This window comes from Sarcophilus harrisii, chromosome 3, assembly GCF_902635505.1.
Source record: "Sarcophilus harrisii chromosome 3, mSarHar1.11, whole genome shotgun sequence".
Taxonomy (NCBI): domain Eukaryota; kingdom Metazoa; phylum Chordata; class Mammalia; order Dasyuromorphia; family Dasyuridae; genus Sarcophilus; species Sarcophilus harrisii.
The window spans coordinates 56098598-56122619 of record NC_045428.1 but is presented as its reverse complement, the minus strand read 5'-3'; the positions used below and the strand labels follow the sequence as shown (position 1 = coordinate 56122619).

The 24022-nt window shown below is 33.0% G+C and overlaps 1 protein-coding gene across 1 annotated transcript in view; it reads left to right on the top strand.

The window, feature by feature from the left end:
• The window catches only part of NYAP2 (neuronal tyrosine-phosphorylated phosphoinositide-3-kinase adaptor 2), a 298614-nt gene that overhangs the window by 15663 nt on the left and 258929 nt on the right, over positions 1–24022 (top strand). The gene's annotated exons all lie outside the window — the stretch shown is intronic.

Sequence of the window (24022 nt, the reverse complement as noted above, 5' to 3'; positions counted from 1 at the left end):
ACCTTGCTGAGCCATTCAAGGCAAAAGAGAATCTGTTTAAGATGTATAGAATGTAATATCATTACAGGGACAAGAGGAGAATTGTAGAAAGATGTTATAGATGATGAAATAAAGAATATGAAAGTGGAAGTAGGAATAGAGATAGAGAAAAAGATGGTAGCAACAGAAACAGAGATAGAGACAGAGACTAAGATGAGAGAAAATTAGAGAGACAAAGAAAGACACATAGGCAGATATAGAAAGAGACAGAAATAGATGCAGAGACAAAGATTCAGAGAGAGAGAGAGACAGAGGGAGACAGAGAGACAGACAGACCGAGAGACAGAGAGAGAGAGACAGAGGGAGACAGAGAGACAGACAGACAGAGAGACAGAGAGAGAGAGAGACAGAGGGAGACAGAGAGAGAGAGAGAGAGAGAGAGAGAGAGAGAGAGAGAAACTCGTCCACTTGTCTTATTTTTCCTTAGCTAATGGATTTGGTAAATGACTTGGTAAGAATTGACTTTCTTTGAACAGAAGTGGATTTCTAAGTATCCCCTTGGTAACAGTCCAGAAGAACAGACTGTTATATACCAAAAGAACAGTTTAATAGTGGAAGTTTGATGAAGATGTTCAACTTTAAAGGCACTCAATGGTGTTGCATTACTAATCAGGCAGTTTCTGTTCCTTCCCATGTTGTGCCCAATTCCCATTAGTGTTGATAGGAATTCTGTGCACTACTGAGGGGAGGACAAATCCACTGTGGGAACCTTCTGTGCAGCAATCACTAACTCTTGACTCTCTCTATGGGCACCAAATGTTCCTTATATGTATGTGTAGAGAGTCATGTATACATGGAAATCTTAAATAGAAGTCATACCTGAAAGATTTTGCAACCCAGCAAATATTCTGGTTACATATAGACAGATACTTGCCATATATTTAGAAATCCATTTAAGATTTCCATGTTTCAAACAAAGGTTAAATATTTCAAGTCTTTAAAAGAAGCATGTTAGAAAGAAAAATTTCCCTTTCTGCATTGATAATAATAATATATGATGTTAATATATACAGATATATATATATATATTTCATATCATACAGATGACATTAAATATATAGTATGTATTTGTGTCTGTGTGTATACACATTCATAAAATGAGTTTTATTATGTGTCTCTTTCTCTGTTTGTGGATGAATTGACATACTATATTTGGGTCAATGCGATTTGTGCCAATAGTTTAGTTTAATCATACTTATGGAATTTCACAAAGTATCTGGAACTGATTGGCCATAGGACTGAAGAAGTCTTGTCTGTGCAATTTTAAACAGAAAGCTTTTTCTGATAAATTGGTGATTTGCTCTCTCCATGAATTGATAATGATGTAGGCTTTTGGTAACAAGTTTTTGTCTTTAATGTTTATAAGTTAGCTGGAGTTGCCTTGGATTAATAGTTCTCCTATGTCAAACTAAACTATGTCCTTTATTTTATTTATTTATCTAAATTTTAAAAATATAGAGTGTCCATACTTAAAAAAAGACTAGTGGGATAAAGGCCTATAGCTAATATTTTGTTATAGAAAAGTCTTAATGAAAGTAGTGCCTTCTTTGTACAAGTAATATTTTTAATATAACATTATGAAAGATAATCCTTGCTTTAAAAATAATAATAGTTTTTAATATGATTATATACTTAAATTTAAATCAGGTTATTGGTCATAGAGGTTATGCAAATCAGTTTCCATTTATTTCACAAATAGGCAGTAATGGTTAAATTTTTTTTTTTTTGGGGGGTGCTGAATTTCTTTTTGAAATAATTCCTAGAGGCAGAATAATAGGGTAAAAGGTGCCTAGAAGCTGGAAACAGAGGTTTACAGCCTGTCATACTATTCTCCTCTTTCTCTTAGAAACTTCTTGCAAGGTTGTTTTTTCTAATTCTTTTGTTGTGATATGGAGATGTCCCTGGATTTGATGTAAGTGGGCAGAGCAAAAGCTTTGGCAGATCTTATTTGGTTAGAAAGATTCTTAAATAAAGAAAGGCTATTTAGCAAGGGGTCAAGAGTTTGCTGTCTGAGGAGTATCCTAGACAAGTTTGGAGATGGTCGTCCTATAAAGATAGCGATGAGGTTGATGCACATTTGGTTACCTCAATAAATGAAGACCTTGTTCTAAGGGATGTGGAGGGGCATTTACCTGGATTAATCAAGGAAGTACTCAATTATTGCATGTTGTAGTATGTTTAATCTAGGACTTCTTAAACTTTTCCCATTAGACACTTTTTTTCTGTCCAAGAAATTTTTATGCAACTTTGGGTATATAGGTATATAAAATGGCTATACAAATTAAACATTTACTGATAATAAATCATAAATAAATTTATTTTAAAACAATTCTGTTGTATACATATAATTTTATCATTTATTAAAGATGAAAGTAAACTTGCATACTAATAGGATGGATCTGCTTGTTTATTTTTACATAAAGAATTAAATCTTGAAATAATAATTGATATCTTTTATTGTGTCCAAATTTTCACAACCCCATTCACATTGAGTTATACAACCCTGTATGGGATTGCAACATATAGTTTAATGCTTTAAAATGCTTTGCTTTAATCTATGATTTACATGCCTCTGTAATTGTCACAAGAACATCTAAAATTTTCAATATTTTATTTCATATTCATTTTCATGCTGATTTACAGCTGTTATCATGATGAGGAAAGCCAAGAAAAACTGTCTCTAGACAGAGAATACCAACACTCCAAAGAATCATAAATTTCATGACCAAAACATCAGATCCAGGGAGTCTAATAGAGGTAAGGAAGAGTAGATAGGTACTATACAGGTCCAGTTAATTAGTGGAACCAATTTCAAATTGATTGGACTGATAGTGGTTCCTATAAGTCTAGGCACTTGAAGGCTCCAAAATTTAGAATCAAAGTACTAGTTATTGGGAATCCAGGCTAGTGAATTTGAAATATTTACTGATTTGGAGTTATTTGTAATCAAACATGTCTTGCTACCATTCAACACTACCCAACTACATCTAGTTTTGCTTAGTTATCTTAACCTATGGTTTTGAGCTCTGTAGTACTGAGAGCAGTATCTCTTCATATACTTCCTTCAGATAGCACCTATATGAGGACTCATAAAATACCTTAGTAATAATTTGTATTCTTCCAGAAAATGCCCCATGCCTGTCACTTATCCCCCATGCCTAGGGCCTAAATTCTTCTGGAACTCTTTGGTCTTAGTCTCAGACCAATTCTTGCCCTGAAAATTTTAATTCTTTATTATTTGATATGTTGGTCCTATGATCTAGGTCCATGCATAGGACTAAGGAGCTTTGTTAATTAAATACCTGTTTTGCTTAATCAAAAACATTATAATTGTAATAATAGCAATCCCTCATATCCATATCATGCCTTCATGTTTATGAAACAAGTAGCAGTGTATAGTGTCAGAGTACTGGATTTATCCAAAAACTTTGATTTCAGTTCCACTTATGCCCCTTAACTAGGCAAACAGGTAAATTATTTAACCCCTTAATGTATCAAGACCTCAGTTTTCTCATCTGTAATAAAAAGAGATTTGAATTAGATGATCTCAAATGACCTTCCCACTTTGATATTGATAGTGTGGTGAACCTCGTGTTGTAGGCTTTGTAAGAATCATTATAATCATTGCACAGAGAAGGAACCTGAGGTTCAGAGGGATGACAAGATTTGTTTAAGCTAATAAATGTCAGAGCTTGGATTTGAAAATAGACATTTTGCTAAGAAGCCATCATTCTTTGTACACTTAACTGCTCTTCATCTTATTTCAGTCACTGCTTTGTTGTGTGACTAAGAAGAAAGATCTTTAGGCATTTTTCATTTTTCATACTTATGAGGAAAATAAATACATCAATCAATCTCACATGTTAATGATTTAACAAAATAACAGTATATCCTGCCAAAAATATTTATTTCAGTATTATGGAAAACAATATTTTCCCCAAGGTTCAATTATTTATATCCTTCTTAATGAAAATTTCTATTTGGATATGGGCAAGGAATAAGAATTAGGGAAGAAGGAGACAATCCCTTGATTTTACAAATACATACATAAACATACAAACACACACACACATACACACACACACACATATTTTCTCCCTATGAGAGTAGATGCCTTTCTTCTGCTTTTATGTGTTTTCTAAATATACTCTTTTTTTTTGAAGAGACTATTGAAAACAATTTAGATGCAGCTGGTTTGTAATTGTTAATTTGTATTTGGGTGAAAGAATCAGAACAATGGGAAAAAGGTTGACTAGAAAGCCAGAGGGGGGAAAAAGGATGATCCTATCAATAAACTTGGTAAAGAGAAAAAATTTACAAAGGCATCTAGGTAAGTGTCTAGGGAGCAGAGCTTCAACAAGCTAGGACTGTAGGGATTCTTATGCCTGGGGCAAAATCAGTTAAAAGTCTGTGTGTGTGTGTGTGTGTGTGTGTGTGTGTGTATGTGTGTGTGTGTGTGTGTGTGTATTCATGTGTCTTTATGACAGTCTGTAGTCCATGAAGCCATGAAGTCCAAATATCCATACACATATGTGAATATATACAATATGTATATATCCACATAAATACTTTAATAGTTCAAAAGTATAATACATATATGTATATATAAATACATATCATATAACATTTTAAGTTTATATATATATCTTTCCTTCCTTCCTTCCTTCTTTGCTTCCTTCCTTTCTCCCCCCTCCCTCTCTCTTTCTTTTTTCCTTTTCTTTTATTCTCTCTCTTTCTTTTTTCCTTTTCTTTTATTCTTGTTTTCTTTCTTTCTTTCTTTCTTTCTTTCTTTCTTTCTTTCTTTCTTTCTTTCTTTCTTTCTTTCTTTCTTTCTTTCTCTCTCTCTCTCTCTCTCTGCCTCTTTCTTTCTTTCTTTCACCATTATCTACCTAGCTATAGTGCCTGCCTTTACCTATCATACCATATCCCCTTAATGTGACTTTATTCCCCTCTTCAAATACAGAGCTTCAAATGCAGTCATATATGCAAGATATTTTGGAACCCTAAAATACTGTATAAATGATATATGTTTATATGTGTGTAATTCATGTATGCTAAATGTGCTTTCCCAAATACTTAAATGTAGTTTTATACTATTAACATGGGCAAATATATAATGCATCTATTTGTGTTAATAACTTAAAACTATAACTACCACCACTATCCAACAAACAAACAAACAAACCCTCAAACATAATTTTTAGGATGCATATATGTTTATAAAGCATTTTAGATTTTATATACATATACATAGATACGCATATATTCACACTCAGAGGTAATAGGGAGCAATGTGATAAGAATGGAGAACTTAAAACTTAAAGTTGGTAGATTAAGATTCTTAGCTGTTTCCTATATTCTATGTCTATGGGCAAATCATTTTACTCAATTGAGCCTCAGTTTCCTTATTTGGTATATTGGAGTAACAATATCTTTAGTATTTTTATTCCAGAGGAGTTGTGGAGAATATAGATCATTTATTTAAATGAGATAATGTAAATTGATATGACATAAATTTTAATTATGTTTATATTATATATAATATATCATTATAGCATGTTAATGTGTTATATATTAATATATTGCATATTAATATATATATATAAAGATAAAACATAATATATACTATATTATGTTGAAAAATTATTCCCTTTCCTCCTCCCACTAAATGTGTGTTGTTTTTTTAATGTGTTGCTATACTTTTCCCAATAGGGAATGATATTTTCAGCAAATACAAAAAAGTAAAAGCAAATTTTTTGTCACAGCAATATTTCAAATTTCCATTGACTTTAATGTAAGCTCCTGGTCCACCCCTGCAATTAAAATAGTACTGCCTGGATGTTTGACTTACAATTCCTGTAACATCTAAGAGGGAATTGAAAATTCTTTTTATTTGGTAGCACTTATAAAGAAGTGATCTTAATGTTTATTTCTGTCTGCTTTTGAAGGCATATACTCTGATTTACTAGACAAGAAAAAAAATCATAAAATGTTGACATTTTAGCAAGCCACAGATAGAGTATTTGACCTGGAAAGGCCATTGATGGTGTTTCTGTTTGAAATAAACAAGCTACAGTTTTAGAAATCTAAGCATTGCTATAAAAATGAGGGGGCTTAGAATACATGATCTCAAAAGGACTCTCTAATTATAAGATCTTATGGTCCAATGAGCAGTGTAAAAAATGGGATCAGGTTTTCTAAAGCTAGTCCTTATTGATAAGATAATCACTGAATTACTTCTTGTATGTGAGTCAAAATGAGATAATCAGAAAAAATGCAATACTCCTTTGCTTGTAGGAAGAGATGTGGCCAATGATCTAAATATTTTGGGGCTTCATAGTACAAAAGTGACCCCAGATACCATTAACATTTTTGTACCTTAGTACTTTGCTTTAAATAGGCTTTATCAGGAGAACAATTCCTGGAATAAATCCAAAACACAGTGTTTCATGTGAGTATTCTTCATAGCTGAGCTGACAACATCCTCAAATGATTATGGGATCTAAAAATTAGAAAGGAAAGCACAACCATCAGATTTATTGTTGTAAATTCTAATGGGTTTATTTAGGCAATGTTCAATCATATTGATTATTACATATTTATTTATAAAAGCCTATCTCACACAAACAAAGCTAGTTTCAGATAGCAATAGACTCTGATGCAAAATTTTAGCATGGAAATGCATGTATGTGGTTGCATGAAGATTGATATCCTAGAAAGTGCAGTTAATATTCTTCAATAACAACTTGTTTCTGAAATGAAGCAGTATTTAGGTTATCTTTCCCTTGAAATCACTTTGCATTACTTTATATTTACTTACATGAGTACATGTTATATATTCTTGGTAGAATATAAGATTTTTGAGGGCAGGAAAAATTTGGTTTTTGTCTGTGAAGCTCCATTACCTAACATAATGTATAAAATGTATTAGTTTACTAATAGATGGTTGTTGAAAGAATACATTGGATTTATGAATAAATTAAGATGGCTACCAGATCTTATGAGATATCAAAACTGAATTTTGTGTTTTTTCATCTATTTCCATGAAACAGGCCATCTAGCTTTAGAAATTTTCCACTAGATTGACATGGTTGGCATTCATTCAAATTTTTACTAATTATGGACAGTTTAATATTAATCAGAAATACCCTGGTGATCTAACTCACTACATGTTAAATGAATCATGGGAGCACATCTGAGCATAAGGTACTTCTCAATGAATATCTTCCCTGGTACGATAGAGTTTTACCAATAAAATGGAACATAACACCTAATGCTACTTCCACCCCCAATTGAAAACAATTTGGAAGATGTATCTTGATTGCAGCAAAACAGCGGTGACAGAAAAGGATACTTAGCCTGATTAGAAACAGCTCTATTACTTGTGGGTTTTCCCAAGGGATCTATACAAGATCATATTTCCTATTTAAAAGTGACAGTCAGAATTGAAATGAATTTACTCTGACTCTCTCTTTAAAAAATATGTATCTGTATTTGCATATTTTTACTCATTAATTATTTGCCTTTTTAGATACCAGAAAACATTTGGTTTGACTATTAAGATGATAAAAATTTAATAATAATAATAATAATGATAATAACATCTGTGCTTTTGTACATGTACCTTTGATGCATGTTGTTACTTATGGAGCAGATGCTGATGGTAATGAGCAACTGAAATTGTTAATATTTTTAAATGACAGCTTTGCCTCAAAGAATTATTCATATAGAAACTTTTTATCAATGAAATAGTACAGGTTGCATAAAATCTGCTTCTTCAAATAGACCTTATGGAATCATGCTGTACTTTGGACTCCTGGTATCTACTGAAACTCAATGAGTTTTTGGAGGACGTAATCTGATGGATCTATTCCATTTTGCCTGGTGTGACATTCCTTTCTTTGGTGGTAAATCACTTTTATTTATATGGTTTGTTATCCAAATAGAAGTTCAGAAATATAATGATAAATTATATTAAGTTGGACAGAAGTGTGTTTATATACCTTTAAATCATTGTGTTTCCTGGAAAAGTTATTTTGTGACATTCTTAGAGCTAAGAGAACAAGGAAGCAGAACTATCATCAAGCATCTCCTTCCTGTGCCATGCCAACCCCATACACAAATATACTCACCATGTATTTTTCCCATAAAAAAAAAATGATGCCTAAAATCAGAGCCTGAAAAGATCTTGCTGGACTGAGTCAGCTGACCTGATCTAATCTGATCTGAATTTCTGACCTAATTTTGCTCTAGGATTTAGGGATCCTGCAGAGAAAACAAGGTTAATGTGCTGATAAGGGAAAGAGATTAAACAGCAGAAAATGCCTTAATAATCTTTTCTAATTTCTACTTCCTCTTGGGTTTGTGATTAGTTCAAATGACTATTTTCTGGAAATCATTTCAGAGGATCAGAAATTATTTGGATTATCTCTAAGTGAAAATAGATGAAGCATTGATTTTAAAAGAGAAAAAGAGCAAGAAAGAAAAGAGAGAGAAAGGAAGAAAGAAATGAAAGAAGGAAGCAAGAAAAGAAGAAAAGGAGGAAGGCAAAAAGAAAGAAGGAGGGAAGGAAGGAATGAAGGAAAGGAGAGAGGGAAGGAGGGAGGGAGGGAAAGAAAATTTAAAATAGCTGACAGTTTAAAAGTTTTGTACTCTGAATATAGTAGCATTTGTAGGGAAATAGTTCATATTCACCATAACATAGCTTTAGAAGGAGGGAATCAAAACATTATTTAATTCAAATTAAATGGACTCCATCTTGCTCTATAAATGTCAAAAAGTATTAATAATTCCCTAAGAATACATCTCCTTATTCTATATGTACATTTAAGCAATTGCATATAGGAAGAACAAATACAGGAATACTTATTAGAATATAAGCTCTTTGAGGAAAGGGGCTAGGGTTGTTTGTGTACTACACAAAACCTATTCATTTATTGAATGAATGAGTGAATGAAGGAAGTCCTATCTCTGGAAGTCTAATGAGTTTTATTCTTCAGACTCTTGCCTTTTAAAGGTTGGACTAAATTTCCCACAGGTTAAAACAAGAAGATTCAAAGATATTTCATGAAATTCATTCACAACTTCATCTTTCTTTATTGGTAATACATACACACATACACATAACAGCTTATGCAACATACAATTTTGTACAATTCTGAGTGTTTTCTTTGTCAAAATTGCCTTTAAAAGCCCTATTAAGATGGAATTAGAAAAGTTTTGTTTCATGGTTTACCCTCATCCTTCCTATATTATCCTTTCTGCATTCTAGGATTGGGTTTAATGGAACCATGAAAAGGAGTCTGCATTTGGTCTTGCAAAGGAAAGTCCCTTTACCAGGCAATTTAAAAAAATATCTTTTCATTAACAACTTATTTTTCAAAAGTTTAAAGTCCATTTTCCTTTCTCATTTTAACAAGAAATAATCTCATATTGTAGAAAGCTCAATTCCTGATCTTTATTTGAGGTAAACAGATGTTAAACAGAGGAGAGATTTTTGGAAAGGCCACTCAGGGTAAATACAAACAGAAATGGACTAGTCAATCAGCATAGGAATTAAGCTTTCATAATGAGGAAGGAATTTCAGGGAACAGATGTAAGTGTTTACTCAACCCCCACCATGACAAAATGAGTGACTAGCAAGAAATTCATTGAAACATTTAGGGTGATATTTTGTCATTAAATGGCTTTAAATGTTGAGGAGATAGCTATAGATTATTTGCCTAGTAGACTACTTTCTTTCTGTGACTATGATAATACTCTATAAGCAAAGCCAAGGACAGACTTAAGCTTAAACCAAAGGACAATTACTGTAAAATATTGAAAGGGCTGATAAGGATAAGAAACAGTTATGGAAGAAGTCAAGGTTTTTTTTCCCATTACTAAAAATGTACCCTGGGCAATAGACCATATCCAACATAACAAACAAAAAATCCTGAGTAAAATGTAAACAGTTTGATAAATATCCTCCCAAAATCTCTCCAAATCTGAAATGGCTTTAAGGAGACAACTTCATTTACAATTTACAGTTACCTTGAATTTTATTTTAATAATTTATTGGTATAGGGGAAACTACAGTTGGCTAAAATATATGTATCTCCATTAATTTTGCCCCCAAACAAATGCCATTGAGAAGCTGTGCTCAGAAAACCCTAGATTTAGACATGGATGACAGATTATTCAGTGTTGTCTTATATTATGCTTAGAGCAAGACCTCCAGGAAGAATGTGAGAAAGGAGAATAGAAAATAATGTTGGCCTCGAAAGGGAAAGGCCTAGAGAAAAAAAGCTTTTGCAAACCAAATTATAGTCTCAAAAGAAACAAAGCATTGTTTTATTAGAAGCAGATTATTATTATTTTTTCCTTGGTAAATTTCACTTTGCACATTTTAGCCCTAGTTAAATTACAGTACGTGGTAAATGCTATGTTGGAATCATCAGATATATGTTTTGGCAACTTCCAGGATTTCAAAAGATATGATAGGATTTATTATTTTCCTGATAAATTGGATATATTGAATACTTACTTCTCCATCCCATTTCTACTTTAAAAAAATCTGAAATTCCATCTGTCAGAAATTCCCTCCTCTGATTGAGATCACCTGTACCTCATGTATGACATGTACTTCATGGAGATGGAGAGTTTTCTGAGATATTGAGAGATCCTATGATTATCTGCATTCATATAACTAATATAATTAAGAGATAAAACTTAAGAGTCAAGATGGTCTTGACTCCTAGCCATCTTGTTTTCTATCTATGACAGTATTATGGCACTATCTGTTCCTTTTTCTATGTCTTTTACTTAATTTATGATTTTATCAATGTATACAACACTTAGTGAGGAAGTTGTCTTACCCATGAAGTTAGATAACTTCTCTAAATCTGATGCATTAAGGTATTTTCTAGGATCCTGAGATGTAAATGGACTTGATCAAAGTCACACATCTGATTTTTGTAGGAGGTAATTCTATAGATTGGAAGCTTTCTGAGGACAAGGGGCTGCCTTTTGTCTCTTTTTTTATTCATTGCACTTAAGTGAAATACCTGCTACATTTTGTTGAGTTGTTTAGTCTTTTCAGCCATACTTGACTTTTGAGACCCCCTTTGGGGTTTTCTTGGCAAAGATTCTGGAGTGTTTTGCCATCTCTTTCTCCAGTTCATCTTACAGGTAAGGATACTAATGCAAAGAGGGCTATGGGATTTGCCTAGGGTCACATATCTAGTTAAGTGTCTGAGGTCAAATTTCTAATAAGTACTCAATAATATTTATGGTACCAAATATTTGACTCACTGTTCCAGGCTTTCCTGATTCCAACACAAGCTCTTGCTCCACTTATTATTGATTTATTATATATTGACTTATTAATGATTGCCCCCTTATTATTTTTTTTTTTAAAAAGTATGTTTCAGAGGAATCCTACCTTTTGAAACACAGAATACTATTTTGTATGTGTATCATTCTATTCCATTGAATTAAAGATTTTTAAAAGGCAAAATAAGTTAAAATTAGGAACACATAGTCAATATAGTGCCAGAAGATTTTTTTGAAGAAATAAATAATAAAATTAAAGATGATGACACTAAGCACATAGACCAGTTTTTAGTGCATTCTTAGCTTATCATAGTAGGTGTTTGATAAATGCTTGTTAACTGACTGACTGAAACCTAGGTCAATTCAATCTTTGTTTCTACCTCCATGCCATTGGCTGGTACAAATAAACATTTCATAGGTAATTGTCAACAAAGGAGAACACTAGGAAAGAGTATTCTTCATATTTCTTTAAACTTAGAACATGGATGCTAAGCCAAATTCTTTAAGAAGTATAAACTACGAGGATGATTAGAAACTCTATTAATTTTTTTTTCATTTTTGGAAAAGAGAAACTCTCCATCTTTGAAATTAGTGGATTAAGTTTTTAGCACCAGAGATGACAATTGAAGAAATATGAAATATACTCCTTGGGGAGTAGCAATAGTGGAATAGATCATTGTATTGGTAATTAGTATCCAGTGGGCACTTTAACCCTTTTAGGTTTTCAGTGGAATTCTTCACAAAACTCCATGCATGGTAACACTGAAATTAGAATCACCTGTATCAGCAAATACATGTGTAGATTCTTTGCATCTGTAAATATATAGTTCTATATAATATTTACCTGCAGGCTCTGCTGTACCTCCTCTCCCCTTCTCCCCCCACTAAAGTCATAGTATAGCAATTTGCAACATTTCAAACTTTGATACTTTTACTTTTAGACAATATGGGTCTCAGGTTCTAAATTTTGTGACTATTCTCAAAAGGATTCATGGATACCTAGTAGATTTTTCCTTAAGTATACTTTTATGCTTTGCAGGAAACACCAGGAGAAGAGGTGCTTGCAACTTTAGGAAAGTTGTTTTCTGATGATGGAAGGAGTTAATTTGCCTTAAAGTTTAGTTTAACATTCAGATCTTACTTATCTAATCCAGTCACATCTTATATGTGACAATATGTAAAGAAATTTGAGAGACAGAAACATTCATAAACACAAATATGCACAAATATATACAAGCACATAAATACTTATCATTGGCTTTTGATAAATATTAACACATATTTCCTTTATCCTTTAGTCCTACTGCTGTGCATAGCTACATTTTCATTTCTTCTCCTTCTAAAATAGTTAAAATAAAAATAGAACTAAAAATTGTTGTATGAAGAGAATCTACATGATTAGAAAAATGACTTTTCATCTTAGCTGTTAAAATAGTTTATAAACATAGAGAATCCCACCTAGTAAATTGATGATATTTTTCTTTGAAGGTTTGTTTAATATTGTTGAAGGAGTGTGTGATGTTGCAAATTCAATTACTAAATCTTTTCATGCCCAGAAGTCTGTTTTGGAGTAATAAGTCTCCCTTTATAAGAGATTTGCATGGCTTCAAGAGAAGTATCAGGAATTAATTCCACCATGGTAAAAGGAATGGCTTGATGGCTCAATTAGCCTTGCCTTAAGAGAAATCTTTAGGCTTTTAAAATCTGTTGCTTCATTTAGCCAAAGGTGGATATGTCAACTATGACTGCATCTTTGATATTATTCATAGGAAAAATGGAAAAAATGCTGTCATTTAAATATATTATTATTTTCTAGATGTAGCATACATAGCCTAGTGGATTGAAAGGAAGCTGTGAAATAAGGAAAAGATAAATTGAAAACTCACCCTCAGAGATCACATGCTAATTTCATAGCCCAGGCTACTTTTAAAACTTCTTAGTGCTCCTCTACAACTTTTAAAGACTATAAATTGTTGAACAGGTACAGTGTGTTTGTGGTGTGTTTGTGTGTGTGTGTGTGTGTGTGTGTGTGTACATGTTTGTGTGTATAAAATAAATATACCTACAGTAGACCAAAGACCTAGATGTTTCAAATTTCCAGATAATTACCAAGGAGACAGAACTTGAAAGGTTTAGAAAACTTAATAAATGGGTTTTTTACTATCCATTAGCAAAATATTAAGCTAGGTATTAGTATTTTGTTCTTATCTGTTGTTTTTATTTAGTACTCTTTAATCATCACGCAATAGGTCAGAAATATATGATTGGTATTCAATGTTGGAGTTGGTCCTTATATTGCTCATAAATTTTAAGTCTCTTATTGTTGCTGTTCTTTGAAATGCAATTATTATTTTTCAAAAAATGATATGGATGAACATTTTGATACCTTAAAAGAACTTAATTTTTTTTAACCTAAACTGCTAAAAAGATATGTACAAAACTCCACATCTTTCTCATTGGATTTTGGAGAATTTTGGTAATAAAATGATCTGTTGTATAGATTTGGAGACTTGGAACTCTTATCAGCAATGAGAAGTGATATCTCATTCATAGGAACATTGTAATGTTAAAGAGGTCTTAAAGAACTATCTCTTATTTATTAAAAACTAGAGAAGAATGAGTGTGACAAAATTCATATTTTCTACCTTTTGGGGAGGGGGTGATTAGTAAAGTACTACTCTATGAAGAGGACTAAAGAGACCTGCTATTTCTTGAAGGCTTCTGGTCTAAGGCATGAGGTGTGCCTTCTCTAATTTAAACACTTGTTTTATGACTGAGGGTGAAACTAAAAAAAATGAGAAATCAAATAAACATTTAGAGACTTCACTATGACTTTAGAAGGGCTAGTGCTTTTAAAAGAGAAAAGTGGGGAGTTGTAATTTAAGTGAAAGAGGAGTCATTGAGAGTTAGGAAGTTCAAATTTAAACCATTCAATACAGCAACAGAGACAAGCAAAAGTCAAAAGTCATTTGGTAGGACAGAAGCTAGGGAAGAGGATCATGGAGAGAGTTGAAAGCCTAAGTAGGTGACAGAAAAACTGTTACATGGGAACTTAGAGAAAGTCAGCTGAGAAAACAGTTGGAATATGTAATTTCTGATGTATCTGACAGACAACCTAACTGAAGAATACCTCTAGTGATATCAATTGCCTCAACTGCAACCTGAAGTTGGAGAAAGGTAAAGCTTTTCCCTAAAGGATTGTTACTTTCAGGAGAGTTTGTGCTTGCTGTAATATTCTATTGTGTTAGTTTATAGAGTAAATCTGACTGGACAGAACCATATCTGGATAAATAATTAACAGTATGGTCTGGTATATACATAGAGAGATAGCCATTCTGGTGAACTTGGCAGTTTTCTGGCTTAAAGAAAACTGATTTTCACATTAGCAGCTAATATTTTCTAAAGGTCCTTTTAAGGATGATGTCTAATTGAAAGAGCTTTCAGAGACTATTTTTCCAAGTAGAGATGGGGATTTCTTTGGCTGAAGAGTAGACAAGATTAAAAGTCAAAAGGTGAGCAGAGAAGCATGTTAGTGTTTTTTTTCACATGTTTCTGAGAGGTCCAGTAACAATGAAGCCTACAGTCTAGAATTGGGAGTTTCTCTAAATACACAATTTTTCTTGCCTTGTGCATTTCCTTCCATTCAAAGTTCTTTTAAGTATGTGCTCATTCTTCAGCATGGCATTAATGGAAGAGAATGACTTTATATATACATATTTTATTATGTATACATTTACTTTATTATCTAAGTATCTCTACATAATAATCTTATATTATTAAATAAATGGTTATACTTAATTTCTAAAAGCATCATTTTGTGAATGACTCATTCATAGAAAACACATTAGTTGGAAATTTGAGGAAGTTTGGAAAAGTATATTTTAAGAAATTATTTGTTCATTTGAGGGAGGATGACATGGTAAAAATTACGCTTTAGAAAAAAATACTTGGTATCTGGATGCAGGATTAATACAGCATGGAGGGATCAACATGAATTATGGTTAGAAGGTTAATCTAGTCAAGAATATCTAAAAGTGTACTTGATTTGGATGTGATTGTATGAGTGGAAGGAAGAAGATAGATAGGAGAGGTTTTGTGAAGACAGAAACAAGATTCAGCAATGGATTGGATATATAGGGAAAGTATACTGCCACTGTCGTAGGAAGCTTTTTCTAATTTCCCTTAAATTCTAGCATCTTCTCTCTTTGAATTATCTTCAATTTATCCTGCATAGGTGTTTAGGAAAAAAACATATTTAGAAAAAATGTATTTTTCTTCAGAAGGATTACCTCGAGATCCTGACAAAGTTTGAAAGTAACCATGTGGCAATAGTGGTACTATCTAGTTAAAGGGTACTTAGAACTGTTAGCATGAGGCAGGATAGAACCCATTCCATAAAAAAATGGGGAGAAGGTTTGGGTGGGAGACTTAAAAAGAGACAAGAAGATTTTGAATAGCCACTTCTAGAATAGAAGTTAATATTTCACACCCCTAAATGAAAGGTATGAAACCCCATTTCTTTACAAAACAGATATTACAGTTAGCTTGGACCAAGCTTGCATGCTGATAAAGATTGGGAGCTAGTGCTGATTGATGTTGGTCATATCAGAGGAATTGATGACTAGGTGATGTTCAGTCTCTCTATCAATGGAGGAAAAGAGGCTTTTCATCATTATTGCAGGCCTTACTTTGATTGGGGTAATTTAGAGAATTTGAGTTTTCCCAGAAGCTCCTTCCTTTATCAAGGTTAGTTTTTATCAAGGGAGGCTAATGAGGTGCTAATATTGTTTTTCAATAATAGCTTTTTATTTTCAAAATATATGCAAAGATAGTTTTCAACATTCACACTTGCAAATCTTGTGTCCCAATTTTTTGCTCCCTCTCTTCTTCTTACCTCCTCCCCTAGACAGCAAATAATCCAATATAGGTTAAACACATGCAATTCTTATATACATATTTCTACATTTATCATGCTGCAGATCAGAAAGGAAAATAAATGAGAAAACAACAAGAAGAAAGCAAATAACAACAAAAAAGTGAAAATACTATGTTGTGTTTCACATTCAGTCCCCATAATCCTTTCTCTGGATGCAAATGGCTGTCTCTATCACAAGTCATTAGAATTGCCCTGAATCACCTCACCAAGTTCATAAGAATTGATCATCATATAATCTGCTTGTAACTGTGTACAATATTCTCTTGGTTCTACTCACTTCACTTAGCATCAGTTTGCATAAGTCTCTCCAGATCTCTTTGAAATCATCCACTGATCATTTCTTATAGAACAATAATATACCATAACATTCATATACCATAATTTATTCAGCCTTCCACTCAGTATCCATTTCCTTGCCACTAGACTGCCACACACATTTTTGCACATGTAGATCTTTCCCCCTTTTTATGATCTCTTTGGGATACAACAGAGACACTCAAATCAAAGGGTATGCACAGTTTGATAGCCCTTTGGGCATAATTCCATATTATTCTCCAGAATGGATGGATCACAACTCCACCAACAATGTGTTAGTATCCCAGTTTTCCCACATTCCATTGAACATTCATCATTATCTTTTTCTGTTATTTTAGCTAGTCTGAAAGGTGTTTAATGGTACTTCAGAATTGTCTTAATTTTCATTTCTCTGAGCAGTAATGATTTAGAGCATATTTTCATATAACTAGAAATGTTTTATTTTCTTCATCTGAAAATTGTCTATTCATATCCTTTGCAGGTCCTAATAATCTAACACACACATACACACAGAAAGAGACACAGAGAGAGTTTAAGAACTTTTGTTCTTACCTCTCTCATTTCATGATTTCACCTTCTTCCATATAAATGATCCTCAAAACTATATAATTAGCCCTAGTCTCTAACTGTATTCTTCCATATTTCAAATCTAAGCTCAACATATCCAAAACAGAACTCATTTTTTCCAACTCCTCTCTCTACTTAAATCTTCCCATTTCAGAATTACCCCATCAATGTCAAGAATACCACTATTCTCCCTATCATTGAGTCTTGTTCTGGGATAGCATCTTTGACAACTACCTCATTCTTACTTGAGTCAACAAACATTTATTAACTATCTACCATGTGCTAATTTCTGTGGAATACATAGAATGGAAGAAGGATTACCTCCAGATCCTGACAAAGTTTGAATGTAACCATGTGGCAGTAGTCATAGTTAAAGGGTTATTGGAGAAGACATCAAACAAACAATTATGTGCAAATAAGATATAAACAGGATAAGACAAAGATAATCCAGAAAGAAGGTACTAGAGTTCAAGGAAAGTCAGGAAAGGCTGCCTATAGTTGTGGCAGTGTACTGTCCCTATATATCTAATGCATTGGTAAAGCTTGTTGTTTCTTCTACTTTTACAAAATCTCTTCTTTCTATTTCCTTTCTTCCATTAATACAATCAAATTCTAGATCAGGTCCATTCTCATGAGTTCTTGGATGGACTAGCCTTCTAACCATGATTCATGTTTCTCTCCACAAATTACATCAATCAATCCAGCTAGTAATTTTTTCCCCTTAAAACATAATTCTGACTATGGCTTCCCCTACCAACTATCTCAACAAAACCTTGTTCACCAGTCTCCATGGTTCCCTTTTATCTCTGGTATCAAACACAAATTGTTCTGGTTGACATTTGAAGTTTTTCTCTACTTGGACCTTTCCCAATCTTTCCAGAAAACTTATCCCTTTCTGACCCTTCTCACAACCAACAATTGAACTATATTGGCCTACTTGTATTATTATGGACCAGACATTCCATCCCCTCTCTTTGTACTTTTGCATTGGCTGTCTCCTAGGCCCAAAATGCTTTGTCCCTCACATCTGCTTCTTACTTTCTTTAAGTTGCCTCAAGACTTAGCTCAAATCTTACTTTTTGGAAAAAAGTTTTTCCTGATCCCCCTAAATTAGAATGCTTTTTCCTTTCATCCAAACTGTATATATTTTATAAATATCAAGTTATTTAGCTAATCTCCCCCAGTAGAATGCATACTCATTGAGAGCATAGATTGTTTTAAGCCTTTCTTTTATCCTCAGAACTTTGCATATTGTCTAATACATAGTAAAGCTTAATAAATGGTTTTTGACTGAGAGCAGAGATTGGTGTTTTATATATATATATATATATATATATATATATATATATATATAGTTTTTTAGTGTATCCACAGTGGTCAGTAAATAGTTAATAAATGCTCATTACTAACAGATTGACTTAATTTAATTTTATACAAAAACACAAAACTTTTTCATTCCCATAAATATATAAATGATTTCGAAACCAATCTGAATGACACAGATGATTATTTATCTTCATTACTTTGTCTACCCATCCTGAGCAAGTAGTCCTCCCAAAATTCAAGCACATGGGATCCACCCAACATAAATTAATTCTTGCTTGTTTACTCTTGATATTGTGAGAAAACAACATTGAATTCCACAGATTGTTCATATGTTGTTCTCTTCATTTACCAACTAAACAGTGCATATGTGTGTTGTTTAGATATATTTCTTAGATGATATATTTTAATTTAGTTCTCCTTAATAATTCCTTCCAGCTTGATTCTTGCCTCTCCATTGTTCTCTGGGTGTTTTTGTTGTACAATTGTTTTTCAGTCATGTCTCACTCTTTGTGACTCTATTTGGAGTTTTTCTTGGCAAAGATGATGAAATATTTTGCCTTTTCCTTCACCAGCTCATTTTTAAAAATGAGGAAACTGAGGCAAAATGGTTAAGTAACTTGGAGAGTATCACATAGCCAGTAAGTGTTTGACTCCAGTTTTGAACTCAGGAAGATGAGCCATTTTGACTCTAAGTCTGATGCTCTATCCATTGTATCATCTAACTAAATTCACTAACATTTTAAATTTTAACAAACTATAAATGACTCAGTATTTCTCAAATGTACTTAAGTATATACATATATTATATATATATACATTTATATGATAAATATATACATATGTGTATTTCTATATCATACAGATGTAGATTTTATATCATGTAGATATGAAATATAAAATATAAAAATAGATACATCAAAGAGAATTCTATTACATATATATGTATTTATGTTCTGGTGTGCATGTATGTCTGTGTTCTTGTCACATAATGGGTCATTAATGTTTGAATTGAGTGATTGTGATTGTGCCTATTTCATACAGTAAAATGACAATTATATTAAAATAAATTTATTTTTAGACACATACATTCTGAACTCATATTATTCTAATCAGTCATAGCCGGACACACTGTAACTTGGTCTTTGTGAAAATGAAGGACAACAATAATCAATTTAACTTAATGTGGGGCTTGTAGTTTATGAAAAGAAAAATGTGGATTTTAGTCACATGCAGTTTCTTTAATTTGCTGTAAGGAAATATCTCTATTAGAGATTCAGAATATCTTAATCTCCAAACTAACAGTATACAAATAGGAATGATACCTTTTCCTTCAAAAGAAATGTGGAATTCATGACACCAATACATCCTTATTATCTGTTGTTTTAGAAATTTTTTTGTAGAAATTAGTTCTTTCAGAAGATATCTAATTCTAAGCCTTTTTTTGTTATGCTTCTCCTGCTCTTCTTTTTTGCTTGACTTTTTTATTCCCCTCCCCCTTATTTATATTCATAGTTTTTTCTTCTTTCTTCTTTGTCCTTATCCAATACTCTTCTTATTTCATTCCACCATTCTTTGCTCCACTTTACATTAACTTTACGCTCAGTTATAATAAAAATGCAGGTATTTCATATAATGAGAAAGTGCAGAGACATATTTTCCTCAAAAATAGTACATAGTACAAAAATTTAAATGTGATGAATAGAGATGGCGGGAGGAGAAGGCTGGGAAGATGGCTGCCCAGTAAAAAGCTTTTTAGGAAATCAGACTGAATCTCATTAATAAAGAATACTTCCACTAAAACAGGACAATCAATCTGCCATGTACATTAGTGATGTCTAGTCCAATTCAGGTAGATAAATTGCCCTCTAAGTGTTGATCTGCTGCCATTCAAATCACAATATCAATAATGTATTCCATGCTGAATTCTCCCTGATGGTTGACAAATTTTATCACTATGTAACATGAACTACAAAGGTAAAGGAAAAAAGCAATGTTACCTGAGGGGGAGGGAGGAAGGAAGAGAGAGAGAGAGAGAGAGAGAGAGAGAGAGAGAGAGAGAGACAGAGACAGAGGCAAAGAGACAGAGAGACATGCACACAGAGACAAGGAGAGAGACAGGAAGAGAGAGAGACAGACAGACACAGAGACAGAGACAGAGAGACAAAGACAAAGAGAGACATGCACACAGAGACAAGGAGAGACAGGAAGAGAGAGAGAGAGAGAGAGAGAGAGAGAGAGAGAGAGAGAGAGAAACACAGAGACAGAGAGACAGAGACAAAGAGACAGAGAGACATGCACACAGAGACAAGGAGAGAGACAGGAAGAGAGACAGACAGACAGACACAGAGACAGAGAGACAGAGGCAAAGAAAGAGACATGCACACAGAGACAAGGAGAGAGACAGGAACAGAGAGAGACACACACACACACACAGGGACAGAGACAGAGAGAGACAGAGAAATAGACAGAGACACAGAGATATAGAGATAGAGACAGAAAAAGAGACAGAGGCTGATAGACAGACCTACAGAAAGAGAGAGGAGGAGAGAGCAGGGAGAGAAGGAGAGGGGGGAGAAAAAGAGAGGGAAGGAGAGGGAGAAAATACCTCAGGATAAGAAAAAAGTGTTGATGTGGGGGTTGTGGGGTGGAAGCAGTGACCAACAGTCACTAGCATCCCAGTCAAAAATGTCAGTTAAAATACTACTGAAAAGGTGCCGTTCAGTTGAGAACTTGAGGAAGATATATGATAGCATTATGATAAATACTGTAGGAAAATCCATCATTTCAAAACACTGCATTGCAAAGCTGGGCAGAGGAGGAGGGACTGTCGTAAAAACTAAGCACGGATATTTCTACTCCAAGGTTTTAATGTGTTCTAATTTCTGAACAAAAAGCACTCTACTTAATAAGGACTACTTCCTTAGCTAATGCAGCTGATGGTTATTGTGACCGTCCTCTGTAGTAAATGTTAGAAGCTATTATTGTTATTATTATTAACTAATATTCAATAAAAACAAATTGTATTATATTCTTCTGAACATATTTGACCCGAGCAGACACCATGTGATATTTCAGTCATCTGCCTCACTTTTTCATGTGGCAGAGTACAAAAGGAACCTTTCTTGAACCTGTGTTGGGAGGGAAACTATTCTATCACTGCCTATAAGATTAAAGGTCTCAGGGGAGATATTGTACATGTTAGGTGGAGTTCTGAAATGATGTGGAAACACCAAGATTGCACCTTTATATGATTGTATTAAATTTAGAGGAATGAGAGATTAAAACAGGATTGGGTTTTAGGAAGGTGGCCCCTTTGTGAATTTGTCATTAATATGGTGACCCTCTCATCCCAGCATTTCCATTCCCATATGGTTGGCGATTCAAAGAGAAGTCAGCTTAAAGGTGTCAACACAGTCCCCTGTGGAAAGTTGTCTTCAGCATAGACCCTCTATCTTTAATTTAGCACAATTGGCAATCTTGGTCTGAGAGAAACTGTGATTTAGCTAACATGAAAGCCGAGTGACCTCTGTCACCCCAGTGGTGAATGAGAAGTTCAGTCTTGGGTTGATAGCACTAGTGAACTATTGTATTGTAGATAACCTTGAAAAGAATGGAATGAACTCTGTTACTAAGAGGGGAAAGGGACAAATTCCAGTTATTGAAAGGCAAGATTTCTGAAAGAAATGTATTTCACAAAAAAAAAACTCCTTTAAAATAGGATGTACCTTAATTATATAGTCACTTTTATTGCCTCACTGACATTGATCCATAACTTCGTTATAATGTAGGCAATGAAAATGACCAGTTGCGTATTGCAAATTATTTCTATGTAGCAAATGACAACCCATACTGATAATAAGTTTACAATAAATTCACTTCAATAGGAAATTCTGGCTAACAGATGCTATTCATTCACAAATAGCAGTTCAGAAAGGAATCAATTTATTTTCAAAAAATTATATTTTAGTTTGGGATAAAATAAAAATGTTATTTGTATGCCTGGGATGTAGGTATTGTCAATTTGGTACAAAGGAAATGTGGAGGTAACATTCTAAAGTTGGAAACTACATGGAATTTGAAGTCAGAATTTAGTTCCAGCCTTGCCACTCAGCAGCTAGCTATGTGATTTTGAACAAATCACCTTAGTTAATTGAGTCTATCTCTTCCCATCTCTAAAACGAGGTAATACTGACTTTACTACTACTTCACAGGATTTTTGTAAGTATCTAAAGAAAAACTGTCTAGATCTTTGTTACTAAAGCTATCTATATCTACATTTCGTCTCTCTATATCTATCTATTTTTATATCTATATTTCTATAGATTTTTGTATCTACATCTATATTACATCTAATATGTTTATATCTATCTATATGTATGTATAAATTTATAAACACATATACAGAATACATATTATTAAATACCATAAAATTTAAGTGGGCAAACTGATATTTTTAATTTGGGTATACCCTCCAAACAGTGCAGATCATAATTCATCTATGCCTTTGTAAGTGTTGTTCATATCTTCATATCAAACATCTATTGGGGATGGGGTGGGGACTTCATATATAAAATATCAGTATTGGTAAAATTACATGTGTGGTTGGAGATCATAAGATCTACTTATAAATTGTATTTACTTTTTATTAAATGCACGAATAACTAATGTCTTTACATCTTTGCTTTAAAATAGAAAAACTGGAAGAAACATTGCTCAGACTGTATGCAACTTTGTGAATTTCTATGTCACCAATTTAAAACCTGAATCTGAAAGATAAGAAACCTTGGCACTTGACAATACTTTCTCTGTTTGTATTCTTAAGATTTAGATTCTAAGAAAAGGAGTGTATAAAACACTGTTGAAAGTGTCATGTTGATCACTAATGCAACATTTCAAAAAAAAAAAACCTTATAAAATTTTATCCTTTAAGTCTTGAAATTATATTCAAATACAATTACATAATCAGATAGTACAGGTAGAGCAGAATTCATGGTGTCAGCTGATCCTGCTTTGGAATGAATTGTCCTTCCTTTTTCTGTTTGAGATTATCTGCAACAAAATATATATTGGACATAGTAAGTATGGTATGAAGTCAGAAAAAAAATAGAGGCAGAGATGTGCTAAAGTTAACTCATCTAACTTAAATTTTCAGTAGGAATATCTATGACTAAGAAATCAGGCAAACACTACTAATCAGGGCTTGATTTATTTGGTTTAGATTTAAGAAAATGATGGAGAATACCAGTATTTAAACAATGCAGATTAAATTAAAATTACACTAGTAGTTTGAATGTTTTTTTTTTTTTTTTTTTTTTCTGGAGTGGCAGTAGTTAAACATTTACCAGAACACATCTGTTGAGACGTTGCCTTTTCCCTGCAACTCTTTGCTTCTGCAAAGACATGCTGGATTTCACTCACTAAATTTCTCTGAGAAGCAACAATCTTCTTTGTGAACTACTAATTCTTTAAACCTAGATGTGGTAGTTCACAAAGTAAATGATAGCGCTATAAAGATTTTCTTAGTTT